The sequence below is a fragment of the Pimephales promelas genome, chromosome 3 (assembly GCF_988280905.1).
Source record: "Pimephales promelas chromosome 3, fPimPro1.hap1.1, whole genome shotgun sequence".
NCBI classification, from domain to species: Eukaryota; Metazoa; Chordata; class Actinopteri; order Cypriniformes; family Leuciscidae; genus Pimephales; species Pimephales promelas.
Window position 1 is genome coordinate 22,538,054 of NC_142771.1, and position 26,009 is coordinate 22,564,062.

The window sequence follows — 26,009 nt, forward strand, 5'->3', positions numbered from 1 at the left end:
AAGAAATGTTTTTAATTGACAGGTGACTTAATCCAGCTTCCTTCTGTTGTTAAGTCAGCAAGACAGTGATTAAGATCTGCGAGATCACTGTGACAAGCTGATCTAAACACTGCGATGTTGTTCAATGGCGAGAATTGTTGCCACCAGTGTCAGTGATATTGAGTTACAGTGTGAAAATGTAACTGGAAAGTCAAGGAACATACAGTCTAAATTATGCAGTTAAATAATGAATTATCAAGTTGAAATATTAATGAATAACTTTACATAGGTAAGGGTTTAAAGTGCATCGATAATGTATTCTTTGTGCAGTTCGCAAAGCAGGACTCAGTTTCGACATTTGAAGTTTGAGAGTTGATTTTTCTTTCCTTTTTATGTATTTCTGCCAGTCATCCGTGGCCGCCTTGGGGACTCAGACTCCTTTGGAAAGTGTCTTAAATCGAATTTCACGTCTCTGCGTTGGTTTGGCTGACACTCTCATTTGGCTGGGCTCAGTGAAAACCTTTTATACACGATGAGTACAGGTCTTCCTTTTCCCACAGTGGCCCAAATCTCCCAATGCTTGGACAGCCACAGGGTGCTAATCAGTACCACTCGCTGTTACCACAAAGACGAGCACGCTCAAACACGGTTGTCTCCAGCTGCTGGCCGGCTAGTGAGCGGTAGCAGGAAATCTGCAAACAGAAGCACTTTCTGAGAAGACATTAGCACTCACACATGTCTACACAGCATGCCAAATTTATTCCAATGCCTTAATGGGATGTCTCAGTAACTTGAAAATATCCTTTGATGACTTTATTCATGGTCAAACGTGTGCTGAGATTAATTTTACATGCTTTAAAAAACAGGACACTGGATCTGTGAATTTGCGATGATGTATATTCAGAAACGCATTTCACACTTCTGGGGAACTAGGGGCTTATTGACATCGTATGGTTTACATTTCAGAAATATTGAAATTAAAGTGGAGTACTCTTCTTTATCAAGCCCAAGGGGCAATTTGCTAATTATTTAGTAATAAGAGAGATTAGATAAGGGCGGAGAGAGAGGAAATTATCTCCCTCCTCCTTTCCCTGCATATTTAAATGTTGGCAAAATGAATCATTATCTTTTTTAATAGTTTGTGCATATTGTTGCCCTTGTCAAAACACTTTAATTGGTGATTTAGTGTTTTAGATATGAGGTCCCAGATTGTTTGCTGTCACTTTGTTTGCAAGATTACGGTTACACTGTACCACAAATGCAGTCAGATACTTTCTGATTTACATTCAGTGTGCTTACAGTAAGTTTTTCGACAGTGTAAATGTCTCAGAGTTTCAGTGGAAAAGCTAAAAAAGGTTGACCATTAATCATCCCTTATGTTCAAAACTGCCCATTCATTTTGCAAATGGCTACTAGTGTGTGTCTGTGTATGCATTTACAAAATAATATTTGTCAGTATTAGACCCACAAATCTAGAACAAAACATTCAGCCACCATCAATTGGCTCATTGCAATGCTCCCTAGACATCATCCCCACAGCACACCAAGTATGACAACGCCCGTCATCACAGTGCCCTAATGGAATAATGATATTCCAAACCTTTGACTCCCAATACGAGAGCGAAAATTAGATTCTGTCAACACTTCTGAAACCATTTAGTATTGGTTTTCAATCCATACCATTTCCTTGTTCCTTCTTTTAACCTTCTTTTATGGACTCAAATGCCTGTTAAGTGTTATCTTTGTTCTTTATATAAAAGGGCTTGCCTCTTGATAGTATGATAGGAGGATGAAATAACTGGCATTCTTAGTTTAATTAGTAGAATTTGAACAGTGGCTTGATTTCTTTTGGATGTCACTCCGTGGATTGCCAAGAGCCTTGATTTTTCTCTCTCTCAGTAATAAAGGTGTAGCTAATAGACCTCAATGCATCGCACATCACTTTGACTGTCAAATTCAGCCCCCATGTGTCCTGAAGAGATCTTCGGGACACAAGGTTAATACTAATCTCCAGTCCTGACCGGTCTATGTTGCTACGACAGCTCATCACACAGACAAGACTGATGCTCGCTCACCTTCTCAACCTGCTTTTGCCTGCGTCTCTCTCATGTTTCTGTATCCTCCTATAACCCTTCTCTCTCCCCATAGGCCTTTAGAGGCTGAATGAACTTAAAGGGATAATACATGCCAGTAATGACAATTCTGTCTTTGTTCTTTATTCAGCCTTTTGATGTTCCAAACCTGTTTACACCTGGTCACTTTGTGTGTTTTTTTCTGAATGGATACCTATCTGATCCTGAATGTACCGGGTGTAAATGCCCTTAGAAACACTTTCAAGATCACTCAAATCACTTCAAGAGGTGGTTTGAGATGCATTTCAGATGAAACTGAAACAAACATCCCCCTTTTTTATCAGAGAATGGAATGATGGATAAATTCCAATCTGGATTTAGAGCTGCTGGTCACAGTACAGAGACTGCTTTCGTAAAGGTTGTGAACGATGTACAGATATTCTTGGCTGGCTGTTGTTTTAATTATGTTGGATCTCAGTTCTGCATTTGACATTGTTAATCATTCGATTCTCTTAGAACGTTGTGTATGTAGGCATTTTGGTAGACATTTGTGGGACAGCTCTAAAATGGATAAGAGCATTCTACAGGATGGAACATTCTCTGTTGATTTTTGCAAACACTTCATCCAGTTTCATAAAAGATCTATTCTGGGTCCTATTGTATATGTGCCCGCTGGGATCCATCTGTTGACACCATGACATGTCTTAGCAGACAATACAGTTATTTGTTATTTGACTAGAAATTTACAGCTGGATTGAGCCAGTCTTTGAAGTCCCTTTTGTTCTGTCTGAATGAGGTCAAAGTCTGGCTGTCTAATCATTTTCTTCAACCTAATGAAAGAAAATCTGAGATAATTATATTTGGTCCACCAAAAGTTAAAAAGAAGATAGCCAGTTCTGTTGCTCCCAACTGTGAAAGACAGCATGAAGAATCTGGTTGTCATACTTGACTGAAATAATTGAAAAACAGATCAAATCTGTTGTAAAAAAGTAGTTTTTATCAACTTAGAATGATTTCAAGGTTAACTTTCTTACTTTTAAATATTTAGAGATTGTTGTTCATTCTTTTATTACCTCAAGGCTGGATTACTGCAACTCCCTCTATGCATGGATCAGTCAGTGACAATTATCTAATTTGCAGCTAATACAGAACGCCACAGCAAGGTTTATTGCCGGCACAAAAAAGGACCACATTATCCCAGTGTTATCCTCTATCTATTAGCTGCCAGTTCAATATAGGATTGATATACAGTACTGCCAGTACTGCAATATAGGAAGATTTTATTTCAGCTCTCCACAAAATGTCTTCAATTTATATCATAACCTTTTGGTAATTTAAACATCGGCTAGGACACTAAGATCGACGGGTCTAATGTTGGCAGTCCCCCGTTCTAAGAAGTCAAAGGGTTTTACTGTAGTTTCTCCTAAATTGTGGAACAGTCTTCCACCCTTTATTTGGCAGGCTCCATCTATAGAGGTTTTTAGGTCTTAATTGAAAACGTAGCCTATATCTTTTTAACTTGGCTTTCAAAGGAAGGGGATCTTGAGAACTGTAATTTTCTCTGTGTTTGTTTTAGGCATGATAAATGTTATTGGCTATTTGTGTGTAGGGATGTAAAAAGAAGGATGGGCTGCAGGTGTCCTATCAGATTTTACAGGACTGCTGGAGAAACTATCAAAACAAATTTCAAGTTTAACAAACACAATATTTTTCAGAAATAGTTTCTCAAAATGCCAACAATCCACGTGTTCTTTTTAAAACCATTGGGTCTGTGTGTGGAAATGTTTGGACTTTTTTAACAGTAAAATTTCAAATATCAGCCAATATCAGCCCCCCCGACCCCCCTTCTGTCTTTAGTAGCCTGTCTTCTGGAGTTGTGCCTGCATTCTGTAAAAAAGCAGTGATTGAGCCACTGATTAAGAAAGCTGGACTTGAGTCCACAAATGTTTCAAATTATCACCCTATTTCAAAATCCTTTTATTTGAAAATTTTGGAAACTACTGGTATTTTTGCAGCTACAGTCTTCTCTGGAGGCACATGGAATCTTAGATATTTTTTTCAGTCAGGTTTCAAAGCATTTCATAGTACTGAGTCTGCACTTTTAAAGTTTTTTGATGTCCTGTTTTTAATGACAGATTCTGGTGATTCAGCCATTTTAATGCTTTTAGATCTCACTGCTGCTTTTGACACAGTTGGCCACACGTTTCTTTTATCTTGCCTGGAAAACTGTGTGGGAGTCAGGGGGACTGCCCTAAAAGGGTTACAGTCATATCTTTCACTTATTTGTTAAAATGGGGAACTCTACCGCCTTTTAAATGTGGGGTCCCCCAGGGATCAATTCTTGGTCCTATTCTTTTTGTACTGTACCTCCTTCCACTTGGAATAGTTTTTGAAAAGCATGGCATCTCCTATCATCTTTATGCTGATGATTTTCAAATTAATATGCCAATCAGAAAGCATGAAGGCAGCCCCAAGACACCCCTACTTGACTGTTTAAATGACGTCAAAGCGTGGTTGGATCAAAACAGTGATCATGCAGTTTCACAAACCCCATGATAGACTTGGGCCCGCTTAATGACTTTGTGCATCCTGTTGTAACTAACCTTGGGGTAAAAATAGACAATGATTTCAAACTTGACTAACAAATAAGTTTTGAAATTTAGTTTTTATCATCTTTGCCTTTTAGCCAAAGTTAAACCATTTTTGTCTTTTAACAGTTTTGAACAAGCTATACTTTTATTTCTTCTCATTTAGACTATTGTAATGCACTTTATATCGGCATAAATCACAACACACTTTCACTCTTACATATCCAAAATTCTGTAGCACGTTTTAACAGGAACCAAAAAGTGCGCTCATATAACTCCAATTCTTGCCTCATTGCACTGGTTTCCTGTTCATTTTAGATTAATTTTTTTTTATCAATTTAATGCATCCTTGGTAAATAAAATGATTAACTTATTACTTTATGACTTACCTTTTTAATGGTAGTGTAATTATCAAAAAATGTGCGTTCTACACTCTGAAATGACATAGAGGTTAATAAATCAATTTCCGTTTTTTTTTTTTTTTTTTTTTTGCTGCAAACTGTTCCTTTAAGATCAGTCAACCTCTTGTCTTGTCTTTCTTTCTCTCTTTCTTCCTCCCTCCATCACCTCTGTCTCTTTTCTCACCAGGCACTCAATAAGAACTCTCTGGTGTGTGATTTATGTCACAGCATGTTAAAGTAATTACTGAGGACTACCATCTCTTGCTGTCTATCGCTCTCCATTTGCATGTGTTAGTCTGACACTGTGTAGTAAATTCAGGCCGACCGCAGATCAGTCCAGAGTGCTGTTGTAATGGAATGTTATAGTCAGTATAAGCTGAGTGATGGTACTGCACTCTAATTTCAGATCAGATGGACTTTGGGTGGTACAGTTGTTCGTAAATCTAAACTGAGCAGACTTGAGAAATCCAACAGAACAGTGAACCTACTATATCAGAGAAATGGTTCCACCACACTTTGAAAATAAGTTTTAAAGCTTCAAAAGAGACAATAAAAGTAATGCCTTCGACACTATTTTTTGTAATAACATGTAACAATAGACAGAATCTTCTTGAAAATGTCTCCATTTGTGTTCCCCAGAATAGAGTAGAGCTGCATGATTCCGGATAAAGTCACGATTTCTTTTTGTTTCAAATAGTGATTACGATTCTCCCACAATTCTGAACAAAATGACATGCAATTTACTAAAGGTTCTGAAAAAAACAAAAACAAACAAACAAAAAAAAAAAATTGTTAATTGCTGCAGTCTGTTTAACATGTAAGCTTGTTTCCGCCACAGAACGAAAAATAAAAAAGGTAATTGCACGACTTTTATCTCACAATTCTGACTTTATTTCTCAGAATTGCGAGATATAAAGTAGGAATTGCGAAATATAAAGTCGCAATTGTGTGTTAAAATGTCAGAAATGCATGATATAAAATCAGAATTGTGAGATATAAACTATTCTGAGGGTTAGTCTTTTTTTTCCCCTTAGAATTGGCCTGATAACTCGCAATTGCGAGTTTATATCTCACAATTCTGAGAAAAGATGACAGAATTTCGACATATAAACTCGCAAATATGTGTTATAAAATCAGAATTGAGAGATGTAAACTCGCAATTGTGAGAAAAAAAATTATATATATATGTATATATATATATATTGGCGCTTTTTTAAAATAATTAATCAGGCATCTTTTTTGAGCTGGTTTATAAATGACGCTGCTTTCGGGCAAATATGCCTCCTTCAATATATCTCAACTTAAGTTTTGGATTGGAGTAAAAAAATAGAATGCTTTACATTCATCGATGTTTCTTAAATGCTATTGCTCATATTCGTCTCCTTTCTGAGAAACAGATGGTGTTTTAAAGTTTTATTTGATGCAATAAAGGTGTAAGAGACAACTGAGGTATCCCAAGTAACATCCATGTGGGTGATGTGTGAAACACGGCAACAGATGCTTGATATTTAGGTGTATGTTTTTAATTTCACAGACATTTCTCGCACTGCTTGAAGTTGAATTTTGTTTTTCAGCTGTTTGTTTTTGGCGTTGAAGCTAGAAAATGGGAAGTGCCCTGAGCTCAAATTGAGGTTTCTAAATAGTGTTCCATTCTAACATATTTATATATATATTTTTTTTGTGTGCTGTTAACATTGATCCACAGATCATACTTTCTCAAACAGTTGTCGTAGATTAGTCTCCTGGTCCATCTGTGACTGCTTTAAAATCTTTTAAGACTGTGGTCTCAGGGCTCTGTGATGAACAGACGTTTGAACAGATTGTTTTGCTCTCAAACAGCACCTCTATATGCCTGCACACACTTCCTTTCTCTTTCTTGGACACTCACACTTGCCTTATGTAGGTAATAGGTATATCTTCATGGTTCTTGTGGATTATTGGCATCAGATGTTTCACGCTGCCTCTCTCTTCTTACCGTATCGGCACAATACGGCTCTGTGTCATTGTCTTGGGTCATAGCAAAACTGATGTTCTTGAATCCCCAGCCTCTGAGATGCGTTTATTTGTCATGCTGGGTGGGTATCAGTGATTCCATCAGGCTTAAATGGCTCTCTCACCCATCAGCGTTCAGATGTGGGTATTTCCACACCCTGACTTAGAGTGTGAAAGGCATAAATGGATATTTAGTGTTTAGTAGGCCTGTCTTGTCATATCTTGTGTGTTCCTGTAAGGCTGCATATTAAATTATATTAAAATTCTGGTAGATAACGATAATCTTTCTTGCATAAACAACTGATGAGAAATTTGAGCCATTTTGTCTAAATGAAATCTAAAAAGGGTCTAAAAATGTAAAAATCTAAAATAATAATAATAATAAAAAAAATGAGACCAATATACCATGTCTTTTTAAGTTGTAGCTAGTCTCTTTAGTTGTAGCAGCTTGTCGAAACAGAATGTTCCTGAGGACAGGGTATTATGATTTAAGACAGACATTTTTAAGTTTAGTTTTAGCATGGCTGGTTACCACCATTTATTGTGTTTCAAATGTCGGACCAGTATTCTTGTATGTTGTTATCCCAACCAGAGATGCGTTTCCTGAACAACACAACTCGTTCCTTCACTACCATAAAACTACGCATCATTGAAGAAATCAACTAGCTAGTCACTACTGTTTGCTAAAACCATATTGTTGCAAACATGCCATTCACCCATGTTGGTTAATGATGTCATACAGAAATAACTTCTTAATGAACATACGTAGTTCTATACACTAGATGTCGCCTTGGCTACGGCAGTTCATTGGGCTGCCGTTCCAACCACACAACTTTGCAATGCTGTTTGTGAATGTACCTTGAAACTATGGTTTCGGGAAACACAGACTCACTGAACTATGCTGATAACAATGGAACGATGACTAAAAAATGCTTTCGGGAAACGCACCCCAGGTAACCACCTAGACTTCTGTGCTAAGACTGGTAAAACTTCACCAGTTTTTCTGCAAGTGCATGTCTAAACTGATCCACCATCTTGACCAGCACTAACTAATGTGCCTCTGTCTCTGTCAGAGTGACTGGAGCAACCTGAACCAGCATAGAAATTCTTGCTGGTCTAAGCTATTTTTTTAACCAAGGGTTTCAAGCGGGCCTTTATGAAATTGGATTTTTTTTTTTTTTTTTCAGAAACCGATTGTCCACATTTTGTCTTGACAAAGAAAGAGTGTAAGCAAAATGAGATTTGAATCAATTTATAATTGCACCATATTTATTTTTATTTTTATTTTTTTTGCATTAAAGTAATGTGCCAGCAATATACAGATTAATGTCAACATATAAGATAGTGTGATGACAAAACAGACAAATAAAATAAAATGAGTATAGTATGGTTTTATAACCAGATACGATGTCTTTAGATTCCAGTGACAAGCACAGGGTGACACAGTTACGTAATGGAACAAAATCAGCCAATCAGGAGAGCGTGTGGGCAGGGTCTCTCTCTATATACTGTAAGCCAACTGCACTCACAACAAATTGGATAAGTGCATAATTGCTGGCATAATTTTTTATTATAAAATGCATACTGAGTGACTGGTCAAATCTTTGAGATGAGCTACACATGTTTGTTTACAGAATTTAAAGTTTGAATGCTCTTGTTTTCTTTTAATGTATTTTCAATATCTAAGGTAACATATATGCTTTCAGTATGGATATCAAAGTCTTTCAAAATGATATTTGAACTCGCATTAAACATTTTATTGTTAGCTAAAACACATAATCAGTACCTTAGAATATAATTGTCATAGTTGAATGTTCTTGTTCCATCTGCGACATGGCAGAAACTGGAAATAGAGACTTTTCTAAAATAGAGTTCCTTGATTCTCTTAGTGTATCGTCGACTCATTGCCACTGGATAGGACATATGCATATCATCTAGTTAGGAAGCTGAAGAAGGAATTATACTGCTGTTCTCTGAAAAGACTGAAAAAAACAAAAAGAGTTTTTTTTTTTTTTTTTTTTTTTTATCAATTCGTGAGCTTAGAATTATAAGGTTCTATCTCCGTTTAGGTTAGTTCTGAGATATTGAGCGTCAAAGTTTTTACATCCAAGCTGGCAAAACTGTTATATAGTATAATCTTCTATTATAGCTTTATCTATTAATCTTTTTTTACAAAAATAACACCACACATGCATTAATAAACACCTAATGGATCAGATTATGTCAAACTCAATTTTGACCAAAAGTGGAGATAGAACCTTATAATTCTAAGCTCACGAATTGCAGAAGTACATACAGAAACTCTACAAAATAAACGCATCAACCAAAAAACTAAAACACAGATAAAGAACAAACAAAAGACAAGGAGAGAAAAAAGGATAAAGAAAGAAAAGAAAAGAAAAGAAAGTGTGTTGAATGTTTTAAGGTATTCAGTAATTTAACATCTTTTACCCTTTCTCTCGTCCTCCCAATCTCCTCTCAACAAAAAGGTTTCTTGTGGTTAATGTTATTTTCTAGTTTCAGATTAGAGTGCATCAGGTCAGCTTCCATTTACCTTGTCCTCATTCGCTTTTTTTTTTTCTCAAAAACAAATAACATTTCCATTAAACTCACTGTGGCCTGCCTTGGATCCTGATATGTATGTGTGCAGTCTGCTTTGCTCGGAGTATCTGTCTAGAGGAGGTCATGACTGCTGTCTGTTAAGACTATGTCAATAAACAGGTAGGAGAACCACTGAGTCTCTAACTGTGCTGTTGGCAGGGGCTGTTATAGGCCGTACCCAGAACAGCATGAAGCAGTGACAAATAGAGCAAGCATGAGAATGAACAACAGACAAAGACAAATGGAAGGAAAGAGAAGGGGTTAGAAGACCATATTTACTCCCAAAGGAAAAGCATGAAGAGAGATGAACAATGTCTGTGTGTTTGCCCTACTCTGTGACCTTTCACCTCTAGCGGAGCAAAGCCACCGATATGCTCATCACACACATAGAGGGACATAGGAGTAGGAGAACACTCAGTGAACCATGGGAGTTAGCTTAAATGCCAGTGCTTTGTCACTGTCAAAGTGACTAAAGCAGACCTCCTCCTGCGTTACAGTAATGATGCTGACGGCACACAGGGCACATGTACAGTGCGCGCAGCTACACATGCAGCTCTGCATCATACATAAGTATTTATGTATATCCTATGACATAAATGCATACACTAATAACTGCTTGCAATCACTCTCATTCACAGACAATCTGCTGTTAAGATTTCTGTTTTTTTTTTTTTTTTTGTTTTTTGGACCATTAAGATTTTTCCCTTTAAGATATCCTTTCCCAACACTGTGTTATTTTTTATGTTTGATTGTTTTCATAACTTTAATTCATCCTGATTTTTTTAATTACATACATTTTTACTGCATTATATTACAGTAATGACCACCTAATGTCAATCACAGTAGATTTATATTACTGTAATAAAATGCAGTAGAATGTATGTAATAAAAATGAATTTATAATGGTTATTCGCCTCCATGTTGTGTATTAAGATTTATTTGATTGAATTATAACATTTGTTTTAATGAATTAAACTAAAGAGAGAGAGAGAGAGAGAGAGAGAGAGAGAGAGAGAGAGAGAGAGAGAGAGAGATTGCAGCATCTTTAACAATGAAGCTGTGAGTTTAATTACTTCAAAAACAGCAATGTTACCACCTACTTGCTAAGTAATATAATGATATAATGTAGCGATTAATTAATTTATTAATATTTTTAATACATTATTTTATTATATATTATTATATTATATTTATTAAATTAGTTCTCTGAACTCTGTGTGTTAGTGACGGATGCGTGCTTCAATGAAAACACTGTGTTAATATGACTTGATTAAACTGATTTGGAACTAACTGTGCATTAAACACACCATGCAATAAATACATAAAGATGTCAATTCTAAAGATTTAAATTAAATTATGATTACTATAATAATAATTACTGTAATACTCTTTGTTGTTGGTAAGATGTTTTTGAAATAAGTCTCTTCCGCTCACCAAGGCTGTATTTTCTTTAAAAAAAAAAAAAAAAAAAAATACAGGAAAAATGTAAACATTGGGAAATATTATTACAATATAATTTAATATTTAATATTTTTAATATTTTAATATTTTATTTATTCCTGTGATGGAAAAGCTGAATTTTAAGTATCATTACTCCAGTGATCAGTGTCACATGATCCTTCAGAAATCATTATAATATGATTTGCTGCTCAAAAACATATATTATTGTTATTACTTTTGAAAACAGTTGTGCTGCTTAATATTTTTCTCAAACCGTGCTACTTTTTTCGGGATTCTCAGGAAGTTCAAAGGAAATATCTTTCAACATTATAAATGTATTTATCGCCTCTGATCAATTTAAATGATCCTTGATGAATAAAAGTGTGTATTTTTTTTTTTTAAGAAAAAACAACAACTTTCTTTTGATTTGGTGGTACTGCATAAAGTTTCATGAGATTCCCATATCTGTAGTGTGGCATATACACTATAGGGCGTCCGCAAGTGTCTGGATAGGTGTGAACGAGGCAGTTAATGCAGGGCTTGTTATATGGACATCAAGTGTATCTCACATTTCTGGCTTTTTCTTGAAAAGCAGCAAGCAGAAAAAAAAATGTAATGGTCTCCTAATCTACAGCTTTTCATCCCTGTTTCTGTCGTCTCAGGCCTGTGGAGAACAGTATAGTCATGATATTCTTTCCCACTGACCCTGCATCAGTGGACCTACTGTTCCCAGTGACATCCAGTTCTCTTGGTGTCAGAGTTAATCAGAGGAAATCCTCAGACATTTATACTGTATCCAGATTAATGTCACAGAGCTGTCAGCATGGAGTGGAGAAAGAAAAATATAAAGGAGGAGATGATGTATTTGATGTTCTGCTCACCAGCACATAAATATGCTAATCCAGGTCATGACCTTTGTGTTGTTTCAATGTAATCTCACTTGTTTCTATCTGAATTGCTGTTGGATGACGTTGCAGTTCGTTGACTTCTACTCTTTCCCCACAAACTGTAGCCTAGCTCTTGAGCAAGGCATTTAACTCCAGGTCGCTCCGACTGTACCTGTAATCGATGTCATGCAGTGTGCTTTAAATAACAAGCTACTGTTGAATGACAATGAAGATTTGTAATTACAAATTTCTTCTAGCAATTATGCTGCCCTTGTCCAAACACTGTCAAAAGTGTTTCAAGCTGTCAGTTCATTACAATATAATAGTGTTCATTATAATGTTGGAAATTACAGTGGTCAGACGTTTTGCTGAGTTGAGGTGATTTAGACAGTAGACTAGTTGATATTTGGATTCTGGATACCCGTGCAGCTGAAATTTAAAGGGATGGTTCTCCGAGCATTCTGTCATAATTTACTCAACCTTTATGATTTTTGTTCTTCTGTTATCGCAATAACTTTCCAAGAATAAAGTGCAGAAGTTGTACCTTTGTGATACTATTATGATGCCTTTTTGTAGCTTTGAAGCTTGGAACTGCATGGAAACAGAACATGGAAACATCTTCATAATTTCTCATTCTTAATCCTACAGAATAAAGAGCATTGTTGTCCTTGTTTGAAATGAGGGTGAGTAAAAAATGATTACGTAAGATTCTCTGGAAGTCAGGATGCACTGAAATTTCATCCGGAAATGGCATTTTAGTTTTTGTCCGAAACTTGTTTCTGTTTGCAACAGCCCTACTATGCTGTAACACCATGTGTATGGTCGTGTTGATCAATGCTGGTAACATAACTCTACCCTCTCCTTCACTGATTCACTCCCTGCTATCTGCTCACATGCTCTAATAAAATAGATTTCAAGGGCTATACTTTATTTTAGTAATTAGTCAAAAATAAAACTGTTTAAGCAGATTCTGTTGCATAGAACTGAATGAAGAATAATATATTGATATTTAACATTATTTTAATATAGGCCTATTTTCTGTCCAAATTGTGTGTTACTTTAAAGGTGCAATGTGTAACAAAGTTGAGTATCTATTAAGAGAAATGCAATATGACATCCATAACTATGTTTTCAGTGGTGTATAAAGAACTTACTTAATTAACCGTAATGTTTTTATTACCTTAGAATGAGACATTAATAGCTCCATAACCGAGGGAATCCCCTTCTATGAAGGTCGCCATGTTGTGACGTCATATTCCTACCGTAGCCGAACGCGAACAAACAGCGCTACAGAACGCGTTTCATCACTATCTTGAAAGAGAAGTAGCGGAAAGCTGGAAGCTAGCCTTACACTCCGTGAGTAGTGACTTTTCCCTTGTGAGTGGTGTAAAATATGTAGTTGGGATTGTTTCATGTAACTTAGTTCTCCCTCGCTGTGTTATGGGTTTGTTATGTTGGGGATAGATGTGCTGTTACGTTCGTGAGACAGCTGATGATTAGTATTCATGTCATTGACCGTAAAACAGTACGTTACAGGAATCACTAACCCGTCGATAGAGACTTTTACTAAAGTCTTTTATCACTAAAGTCGATCGCGAAGAATTTTCAAAATCAGAGAAAAAAGCCTATTGTGTGTAGTAAATAGTATCTATGGGATGCGGAGATGACATGATTGTAACAGCGCGCGCACTTCCGACCTTTGGACTCATGCGGACGCGTCCCAGCTCAGCCACAGTAACAGCTCATATTAGCCAGCTAAACTATTACTACCCTGTTAGAAAAAATATATAGCTGCTCCCTCGCTATATTATGGGTTTGCTACAGTATGTGGGGAGAAATGTGCTGCTGGTTACGTTTGTGAGACAATCAGCTGATTAATATTATTTTATTAAATTATATATTAAAACCCTTGATCCTCACCTGACTATGGCTTTGTAAACAGTATTCATGATGTGGTTTATAATGGACTGTGGTACACAAACAGTGACAATGTTACACACTCTTGGCTTACTCTGGCTATTCTCTGCTGTCTCAGCCGACGAGATGTTTGTCCCGTTTTAGCAACCGTAGCTTCTTCGAAAGGGAGGGGTGAGCAGTGGGCTGAGCCCTTAGTGCAAACCTGGTGCAAACTCGCAACCGAACCACTAGATGTCGCTAAGAATCACACATTGCTCCTTTAAATAAAAGTGTTTATTTTATTTTTTTGGTGTGTACTTTTAAATTCAGATTCAGTAAAATGATTGAATTTAATTAAAAAATACAATACAATTATACAAAAAAAACCCCATTCAAAATAAGAAATTAAGAAAAGTCATTTTCGGTTACGGTTTCCGGCAAAAGTCAATAGAAGGTGATCAGTTAATGCAAATTGAATCTATGTAAACAGAGCATGCTTCAGTGGTTGCATACATACATGCTATCCAGTCACTTTCACACTTAAACGCTCAAACACATGGCTGAGAAGTCAAAGATATGCTTGTGCATCTGTTGTTATTTTCTTGCCATTACTTTGGCCAAAGGAAAAAAAAAACATACTGTAGTGATTTATATAATTCTAAAAGTTACTCAAAGCATTGACCGTACTCCCATTTAAACTGGTTTTTGACTAGATGCTGTTCTTGGTTTTTCTCCAAATGCGAATTGACGGCGCAATTCGCTTCAATTTACTTTTAAAGCATGATGTGCCGCAGAGCTCCAGTTCATCAGGATGATTTCTTTTGGCCAATTTCCCAGACAAATTAAGGAAGCAGACAGAATTCCACAGAGATCCGAGCACAGTTTAGACGGTGTTATCACATCCCACAACAACAGCTTCTCACAGACCTCAATCCGTTTCACCTTTTTTAAACAAACACCAGACTTTCATTCGATTTAGTTTGGTTCATAGATCAGTGGCAAATGTTGGACTTGATAAATGAGGAGTCCAAGTCCCTTCTTTACATCTGAGGGATTTCATAGTTCATTATTACGATACTATAGATGTGAATCATAACCCTTTTTATCATAACCTATCAAGAAACTTGATTTATTTTTTTCACATGAACATACTGTAGCATTTTTCTACTAGTAGTAACCAGGCAGGTTCTTTCTCGTTCTTAGACTTTTTTTTTTTTTTTTTTTAAAGTGCAGGGTTACTGTTTTGGCTGCAATCCTCACTATACATAACACACTGTACATAACATAAAGAGAAATATAGCTCACTGCTCCTGCATTCAAACTCGCTCTGAACCCTACACTTCCAAGTCTGAAGTCCCTGACCCAGCTGGAACCCCACCCTTTAAAGGCCCCGTCAAATCATAATTTAAGTTTTTAAGCTCTTAGTATCAATATGTTAGCCTTACGTTTATGAATAAGCTGGTGTGTTCCAAATATAAAATTCGCATTTAGGAGAAATAAGTATTCAAAACTTACAGTCTCTCACTTCTGCTAGAATGGATCATGAATTTTTATGACATCACCATGGACTTCTGCTTCTCATCATATCATCTGTCCAATCAAATACTCTATGCTATAAATACCACCTTGCCAATGCCAAAGTGACTGTGGCTGTACCTGTATTCAGTACTACACGCATGCTCAGTATCAGCTGTTGGTGCTCATCAGTTCTCTCATCTCAACATTTCTCAGTTCAGTGAACTGTTGGTGTTACTGGAGTAACATATACTCTGGGATATTAGTTTGTTGATATTAATATTGTTGGATATTAGTTTGTTGGGACTGTTAGACACGTCTGAAAGCGAGTAAAAAAAAAAAATTCTGGAAAAAATCACCTACCCTATATATATCTTTCATTTTTTGGTGAACTAACCCTTTAGAGTATCTAAAAATGACTTTATGGCCACCATGTACCCATCCTCTGATGGCTACTTCCAGCAGGATAATGCACCATGTCACAAAGCTTCAATCATTTGAAATTGGTTTCTTGAACATGACAATGAGTTCACTGTACTAAAATGGCCCCACAGTCACCAGATCTCAACTCAATAGAGCATCTTTGGGATGTGGTGGAACAGGAGCTTCGTGCCCTGGGTGTGCATCTCACAAATCTCCATCAAATCTAAGATGCTATCCTATCAATATGGGCCAACATTTCTAAAGAATTTTTTTAGCACCTTGTTGAATCAATGCCGCGTAGAAAGGGGGTCAAACACAGTATTAGATATGGTTTTCCTAATCCTTTAGGTGAGTGTGTGTGTATATATATCAAAGTATCAATAAATATAAATGTGCATCAAGAATGCATATTTACATTTATTTATTATTATTATTATTATTATTTATTAATGTTATAAGTTAACATCAAGGAACAACAAATTAAAAGGAAAAAGTCCATGCCATGACCCCTTGTTATAAACCATTTAAAGAATTAAATATTCAATTAATTAGATAATAATAATAATTGCAAATTTATTTTTTTATTTGCCTCCATTCAACACAATCTACTATTTACATTCCACACAATTCTGCAGATTTATGAAATCAGTGCAGAATTACTTTTTCTCTCCAGATGGCAGTAATCTCTGAAATGCTGTTTATATTTGTTCCCTGACTTTTTATTGAATTATAATTCTCACGGTTCTGATTCAAGTGCATTAAAAACTTTCTCTATCTCTCTCACACACATTCACACATACTTTTCTTTTTTGACCCTGCTGTGAGTGTGACTCATTGCTGGCTGTCTTCATGCTCAGCTCACCTGACATCAGAGTCAGAACCCCACGCCCTTGACCGTAAATACACACACACATGCACCTGCTGTCCTGTCACTGAAATCACTCTCAGCCACCAGTGAAAACACTTCAAGCACTTCAAGCGTAATACACATTAATGGTTGTGTTTGTGTGTGTGTGTAGTATACCTTTATTGTCTAAAACATAATGCATCAAGAATACACAATACAGTTCATATGAGAAAGAAGGGAAAGAAACTAAACACTGCCTGATTTATTACTGATTTTTTTTGGCCATTTTTTAATTCAAATTTGTATTATTATAGGGCTTTTTGAAATGGGGACATACTTCATTCCAGGAGTGTACTACAGCTGCCTGTATGTATGCTCTTACAGGCAAACTATATTATTTTTTCTATAATACTTCTACTTTTATTTTGGTATTTTCTTCGGTGCTGAAAAAATTTTCTTAATTTAAATTGTTTTTTGTTTGTGTGTGTGTGTGTGTGTGTGTGTGTGATTGGTTGCAGTAGATGTGCATTTTACTTATTAACTCATACATCCTTTGGTGAGTGTACTGTATGTAGTACCAGTTTCTTTCTGGATTATCTGCTCTTGTGGTGGCTGCAGTATTGAGGTTTGGCAGAAGAGTCCTCTGGGCGATATTGGAAGTGAGGAAGCAGCAGGATTGGGGTAATTTAACATCATATTGGCTTATTGTACAAAACATGTATCAATGGCCTCTGAGAACTGACCCTCCCAGACCTCTCTTTCACAGTGTACAATTATCTCGTGCTGGGTTAGCCATCAGACTAAATTATGTCCTTTTGTTCCGTTAATGCGTCTAAGTCTGTCTAACTCTCGGCAGGGCTGCTGTGGGCTACATCTGTCTCTGCTAATGGTGTGTGTGTGTGTGTGTGTGTGAGAAACTGATCTATTTTAGCCCATTTAAGTAAGGCACTCTTAAAGATATTACCTAAACGGCTAGTTGCCATAAGCACTGAGGAAAATTATGTTAACACCCTTCTGATTATTAGGTAACATAATGGAGAAAATTGAATGATATTACTCAGAAGTCATCCAATAACTCTTATAGTGTCATAAATAGATGGCCCCTCATGGGTTTCTTATTTCCTAAAAGCCTGTGTACCTCAATATAATTGATTTTTCAAATTTTTGGGCCGCACTGGTTTTGTAGGCTGTAATTTAGCCATCTGTGGGGCTGTGGAGGACAGATGTGGGGGTGGTGTGCCTCATGACTGGCTTATTTGAGTCTGTCATGTCTAGGCAATAGACTGCAGATGTGCAGCTCCAGCGGCTCAGTGGCAGATCTTGTTCCTGGTTGTGGATGGATTTTAGTGTTACTAAATAAGTAGTTTGAGGTTGTTGGGAGATTGACTCGATCACATACTTCTCAGTGCTTTATTGTAGTGGGCGGGTGCTTAAGAGTTCTTTTGGCATGATTTGCTTGTTTTAGTTCTTTGGTGAAGATTTTTATTGGTTCTTCATAGGCAATCTAGCTGTTTATCACCTCTAAGTCAACTGTTAAACACAATTATTTAAATAAGCAGGAATAGTGTAGGCTAATGGTTTCAGATGTCTTCAAAGATATATAAGTTATCGTTAAAAAAAAAATATTTTTGGAGAAAATGAATGGGATTACTACTTCCGGAAGACGACTGTAGCATTCTATTGGAATCAGTTGAGGGAAGTCACCTGTGAGGTCTATTTGCTTGCCTAATGGGAGTTAAAGCATTAAAAATCTGTCACTCCTGGGCCCTGTCCCAAATGGCACCCTAAACACTTGCTGTCTTACTACGAGTCTGCACTTTCATGACATAACACTGCTTTGATGGTCTGTAAGAAGTCTGTTGCAGAGTTCGCTTCAGTGCAGGCTCGGCAAAAGTGTGCTTCGAGGGCACATATCTGCAGCAAAGGGTGGTGCTTGTGAAGATCCTTCTGAAATCTAAAATGACAGATGGGGTACCCTACGGTCTCATGGAGTTTAGGGACATGTGTATGCAGCAGCCATTGTAATTCCACAAGACCAAAAGTGCATATGAAGTGTGCCATTTGGGACAGGGCCTTAGTAGAATTCATATGTGTATGTATGGAAGTGCTATTTTAAGCTATAGACAATGTTAAAATATGGTTGCAAGCCTAGCAAAGAGCTTCTACTCTGAAGGAGTTAGCTGACAGTGAGAAAAAATACGAATGTATTTCCCAACACTGGTGACAGCTTAAGCCTTGCATTCCACAACTCAGCTCAAATAGCCAAGAGAACCATCACAATCCCGTCCTCTTTCATTGTGGAAGTGGTTATGAGCAATATTAGCCATTGCTGGATTAGTATGGATGTGCACTTTGAAAATGGTATGCCCAGGGCACCCTAATGATACCCTTTTTCTGGTGGATTTTTAGTTCTTGGGACACACTAATTCTATCTGGCATACAGTACTATTTAGTATGAATAGCATGTGAATTGGGATGTAGGAATTGTTCTGAATGTCTTTATAGCATTCGAGATCCGTCACAAACAGGAGAGGAGGAGGGCCAATCAAACAACAGCTGCTGTAGACTGTTTTGTTGTTTATCACAAATTTTGTTATAGCTTGACCCAAGTGTTACTTCTTTTTCGGTGAAAATGGATTATATGTTTTCAGAGAGGCTAATTTCAGCATGTCTCTCTCCCCTCTGGCATTACGGCCTTCAGAGCTCAGCCAATAGAGGTCTGTAGCAAATTGAATAATGGCAGAGGGTTAAGCTGAGCATCTGGCAGACCCAGGTGTGTTTGTACATCTGCTTGTGTGTGTCTTTCTGTGCGAGTGTGATTGCATGCTCTACACACCACCCCCTGCTGGCGGTTGGACTACAGCACCTCTCTCAGTGGCCAGGCGCTGCCAATACCCATCAGTGTCAGTGTGGGCAGCCCACTGGGTGCCTAGAGCTGAAGTAATGCGCCGCCAGCGAGCTTCAGCAGCGCCATGCTAATGTGTGCAAACCAGGATGAAGGGGAAACATAGGTGAGCACCTAGGAGAGAGGCTTAGAATGGTCAGTCACATGCAGGCCAACCCAACTCCATGCATAGTACATATTTTTTTAATAAATAAAGTAATTATGTGTCAAGCCAAAACATAATGACCACTCATAGGTGAAGCAAATGTTGGTGATAAGACGACGTGTGATAGATTGTGGTAGATTAGGTAATTTCTTGTAGAAAACACGTTGGGTGCATGAGAAATGGGCAGGAGTAAGCCCCATACAATAGGAAAACATGCGTCAGAACTGACCTTGAAGCAGTGGAAAAAGATATTCTGGTTCAATGAGTTGCATTTTCTTTTACATCATGTGGATGGCCATGTACATGCACGTTGTTTATTTGGAGATGGCACTAGGATGCACTGTGGGAAGATGACAAGCCAGTGGAGGGAGTGCGATGCTGCGGACAATGTTCTGCTGGATGTTCATATGACCATCATTTTGACATGTGGCACCTATAAACATAAGTGCAGACCAAGTGTACACCTTCATCGCAATGAAATTACCTGATTGCAGTGGCCTCTTTCAGCAGAATATTGCAACCCTGCAACACAACACACATTGTTCAGGAATGGTTTGAGGAACATTAGGAAGAGTTCAAGGTGTTTCCGTGGCCTTCAAATTCCTCAGATGTGGGATGTACTCGAAGAAAAAGTCTAATCCATTGCAGCTCCACCTTGACACGAAGGATCTGCTGATAATGTCTTGGTGCCAGATCTTCAGGGGTCTTAGAGAGTTCAGTCTTCGATGGGCTAGCACTGTATGGCAGGACATGGAGGACCAACAGAATATTTGGCAGGTAGTTGTTCTTGTTTAGGCTCATTTGTGAATGAGTGGTCATATTTCTGATGGGTTTGTGCATTCCCTCTTTTGTGGCTCTTTTTTAATTGTTGTAGTAGTTGTGGTTCACTTGAACAATGTGTCTGTTTCCTTGGTTGGAATATGGCTGTAGTGGTGCTTTAAAGACCCACAAATTATTATATTAGTAAATATAAAAAAATATATATAAATATTATTATTCTTATTATCATTTGATATTGCAGATTTTGATATCAAATATATTTTATATAGATTTTTTTTTTGTGTATGTATGTATGTATGTGTATATATATATATATATATATATATATATGGCATTGAAGACTGGAAATTGTAATTGGACATCTGATAAGTCTCGATATCTGTTGAGACATTCAGATGGTAGAATCAGAATTTGGCGTAAACAGAATAAGAAAATGGATCCATCATGCCTTGTTGCTGGTGGTGGGAGTGTAATGGTGTAGGGGATGTTTTCTTGGCACACTTTAGGCCCCTTAGTGCCAATTGGGCATCGTCTAAACGGCCTACCTGAGCATTGTTTCTAACCATGCCCATCCCTTTATGGCCACCATGTACCCATCCTCTGATGGCTATTTCCAGCAGGATAATGCACCATGTCACAAAGCTTGAATCATTTCAAATTGGTTTCTTGAACTTGACAATAAGTTCACTGTACTAAAATGGCCCCACAGTCACCAGATATCAACCCAATAGAGCATCTTTGGGATGTGGTGGAACGGGAGCTTCGTGCCTTGGATGTGCATCCCACAAATCTCCATCAACTGCAAGATGCTATCCTATCAATATGGGCCAACATTTCTAAAGAATGCTTTCAGCAGCTTGTTGAATCAATGCCACATAGAATTAAAGGGCACCTATTATGGAAAATTCACTTTTACATGGTGTTTGAACATAAATGTGTGTTGGCAGTGTGTGAGCAAAACCACCCTAGAATGATAAAAATCCACCCAGTGGTTTTTTTACAATCTCAATAAATCATATGCACTGCCTCAGAACGAGCTGTTCTGAGATTCAGCTCTTTGTGACGTAGAACGGGAGACAGGGGGTTGATTGACAGTGTGGCTGTGGCCTAGACCCCGCCCTCGGTGATCTGTACACATCATCCTCCATTACCTGTTATGTCTCTTGGAAACATAAGTGTTCTGTCGTGGACTCGTGGGTTAATCCTGTTGTTGTAGCTTAAAAGTTAATCCTCAACTGTGGATCGTCATCTACTGTTTGCGATCCACCGTCACATCCAGTAACAGTAAGTGTGTTTTATGATTTTTGAGCAAATAGTCTTTTCAGTCAATGTCAGCCAATTCAACAACAAATGCGTGTAAAGTTGTTGTCGTCGTAGGATGTCTGTGTAGGCTATATAATTTAAACCTTGTTTGTATAGTGTGTAACCATACGTTTATATATATTTAAAGATATTGTATTAAAAACTGCATATATGTTGTTGTTCTGTATGTTAGCCATCTCCTCACATTTGCCACATAAGCACCCGTATGGCAAGTAAACATGACGCCACAGGTCCCCGTCCCTCGCATAAATGTAATTTCGCTTGTACGTAGCAAACTTTATCACAGTATGTGTATGTAATATCAAAAAAATATGCGCTAGCATTAGTGTTTATGTGTGTCTGTGTGTGTGTGTGTGTTACATGCCCATCATTTCAAAGGGAACACGATTACAACGCTAAAGTACATAAATGTATCAAATAACCATACCGAGACGTACTGGTCCATTCTCATTTGTGTTTATTCTGCCGGAGTCTCTTCGTGCTATTTATATATTCCGATTCAAACGTACGCTGAATGACATTCAAAACAGCGCGTCTCTCACTCTCTCAGTCCTTCTGCTTACCGACTGCCATAGGTATCAAGTTACGCCCTCATCCAAAGGCAGGGAGGGGATATGCAGCTCATTTGCATTTAAAGCCATATACCTCCGAAACAGGTCATTTTTAAGCAGGCCCCAAAATGACATTTTCAAATGGTTATAATAAATTAACTGTGGGGTATTTTGAGCTGAAACTTCACAAATACATTCTAGGGACACCAGAGACCAATATTACATATTGTAAAAAGGGGCATAATAGGTGCCCTTTAAGGCAGTTCTGAAGGCGAAAGGGGGTCAAACACAGTATTAGTATGGTGTTCCTAATAAGCCTTTAGGTGAGAGTGTGTGTGTGTGTGTGTGTGTGTGTGTGTGTGTGTGTGTGTGTGTGTGTGTGTGTGTGTGTGTGTGTGTGTATATATATATATATATATATATGGTTATGGCATAGAATATATAATTAGTACTGATATAAAATAAAAACAATAGAAGGCAACTGAAAGTCTCTAAGACAACAACAAAAAAATAAAATGTGTTTGTTCACTCGCAAAGGATTTCTTGTTTCAGACTTGTACTATCTGATGAGCTGTCAGATTAGGTTACCACGTGTGACAGTGATGTTTTAAACTGCTACAAAAAAAGCCCAGAAAGAAAAACTGGGTATCTAGTGATCCTGGGAAATTGAAAGCAAAAACACATGCTTCTAGATAATCAAACCTCTGGGGAATCGAAAAGCAGGTGCTCTAATGGGACAATGGGGCCGAAGACTATTTGGACGGCGTTGTAGTGAAGAGTTGGTTCCGTGTGGAGATGGCCTTGGCCCTGAGTCACCAAATGACTTAGTGTGACAAAAGTGTCTTGTCAAAATGTCACACCTTTGCCTCCAGACTGCTGCTGTCCCCCAGGCTCAGACTTTAGCTTGTCCGCTGTCATCCATTCTGACACAGGACCTGGATTTGCTCTCAACATTGCGGCCTTGCAAACAAGTTCAGCCAATAGAGATGCGAGGCTGGAACAGCGGGAAGTGGAGACGGACTCGTGTTTGAGATTTCAGATTGCACACAGGAACAGATGGAGGGAGGGGAGAGAGTAAAGAAGTTGTTATTGTCAAGCTTTTTGTCAAGCATTTGGTGGCTTCATTGTAATGAAGTCAACATTTACGCATGGCTATTGTCTAGATGAGCATGCAGTCTAAGCAACAATTAGTGATTATCGAAAATGACAGACCTATTGCAACATCATACAGTACTGTAGCTCTGATCCAAGACCCGCATAGACAGCAACCTAACCATTTAAGATTCTCATTGACTGATTTGGAACGTTCTACACTGGTAGCATCTCCCCACTCCCAATTGGCAATTGGTTTTAAAGTCGGCATGAAATGGAAATTCATCCCGTCTATTTTCAAAATTCATGTTATTGATTCTTACATTTGACTGCGAGCTCACATTCAGGTCTGCCTCCACCACCCAACCAACAACAAGCCATGATTTGTGTTGTCACCCGATTTGCATAGTTGCTTTAAAGAACTGATTGATAATACAATGCAGACAGCATGTGAAAAAAAATCAATACAACTGAAATAAAATTATTACAATTCTTATAAAACAAAGCTTTCACCGATTCAAGAGGAGAATCTCGTTCTAAAAGAGCCCTGCCGTTTTTTTGCTCTTATTTTATTCTTTTCTTTTTTCTGAAAAATGCTGATGTAGGAATTAAATGCATTAGAGATATTAACAAGCACATTAAATTAACTGCTGGGCTGCTGTAATGACTGTAATGAAAGGGCTGATTGCTGAGAGCTGAATACTAAAAAGGAGTGACACCAACAATCAGAAAATACAAATCCGGTTAAGAGTTCTCCATCACTCATCTGTGTTTTACTGTTTATGGTTATTTACTGCTTTAACATTATTTTACCCTCTTATGACAGAATGGTAGATCTCCTACCATATCCTTCTGTAATACCAAAGATGGAAGTAGAGCAGAGACATCTGATGCTTTTCATCACATTTCATCACTGCCTACATTGTAAAAAATATTTTCAAGATTTGTTATCACAACATATTTTCTTTTGTCAAATCAACTTTATAATAATTTATTTAGTTGAGATAACTTATTATTTTGAGTTTCTGATGGTTAAATTAATCTACTTCACTGTATTAACTCACTTTTTCCAGTTCAATCAACTTAAAATTTTAAGGCAACCCAGGTTACTTACTTTTTAAAGTTAAACCAACAATATTTTTTACAGTGCAGTAATCACAACATTTTTTCTTTTGTCAAATCAACTTAAATCATTTATTTAGTTCAGATAACATATAATTTTGAGTTTCTGATGGCTAAATTAATCTCCTTCATTGTATAAACTCACTTTTTCCAGTTCAATGAACTTAAAATTTTAAGGCAACCAGGTTACTTACTTTTTTAAGTTAAACCATCAATATTTTTTTACAGTGTATGAATTCCCCTTAAGCATGGTAAAAATCAATGCAATGCCTGGCCTCTCCAGACTTATTGCTTTAAGCACTTACAGTAGCAAATCAGGTACGACTACAGGGCTTATTGAATATTAATAAAATGACAGAACAATTCGTCTTCATGAGCAAGCTAGTAAGTTGTAGAATTGTGCACTTCCCCATTTTTGGACCCCGTTTACAACATATATTTAGATTGTCCTCAACAAAGTTCACAGGATGTTGGATGCATATTGGAGGAATAGAGTTTAGAGAGAGAGAGAGTAAAGAAAGAAAAGCACCGAGGGATCACACTGTTGAAAGTCAGTTAGATGGTAATTAAAAAAGACAGGAACATTGGATCTCCAGCTGGGCTTGACGTGACTGGTAGAATGCTGCCATTAGTGAAGCAAGCTCTCTGCCTCCCTGTTCTCCTTACAGCCTCTAAATTAGCGAGATGGAGACAAAATAGGAGATGGGGAATTAAAGTAACACATTCCAGGAGGAATGTGACCGTAACAAATATTTATCTTAAGGAGGGTAATGCGGTGGATATGTGAGATGATGGTGGATAGAAGGGATGGATTCCTTTCCAGAGAGTGGAAAACAATGGATTGGTGAAGGAAAGATGAGAAAGGTCAAGGGAAAGAGAGATGTAGGTTTATGGATTGACTTTGAGTGTGTGTTTGAGCCAGCAAAGCAGAACTCCAAAATAGACCGAATAGAATAAGATAAAACCAGTGGTTCATTGAGGCTTCGTTCATATTCTTGTAAATTAACTTCTGTAACCGTAAATGGTTGTCATAAAATACTACACGTAAAGTAATATGCAAATAAAGCCTGGAAAGCACGGAAAATTAAGTACTCTAAATCATGAAAAATTCATATTTAAAAAAATTGCCTATACTTTTAGGTGATTCAGGTTTTCATACCAAAGATTTTGTTGGTTAATAACGGTTTAATGTTTTTTTGATTTATTTTGTTTAAATGAATAAATATTAATACACCTAGCTAAATGATCGAAAATTTGGATAAGTGATTTTTAAAAATGGCAAGAGAAAAAAATAAATAAATCCAGTCAGAGTAAATCTGATTAAAATGAATTAATATAACATTACCAAATTTTTGGGGAGGGGGTGGATAAAGCTTGGTCCGTTACAGTTTATAATTTTTGAAAGTCAACTACAATAGTATTTTCATCATATAAAATTATATTTCAGTCA

At 37.2% G+C, this 26,009-nt stretch overlaps 1 protein-coding gene across 4 annotated transcripts in view; it reads left to right on the plus strand.

The window, feature by feature from the left end:
* Positions 1-26,009, plus strand: part of cacna1ia (calcium voltage-gated channel subunit alpha1 Ia) — a 196,550-nt gene that overhangs the window by 44,197 nt on the left and 126,344 nt on the right. The gene's annotated exons all lie outside the window — the stretch shown is intronic.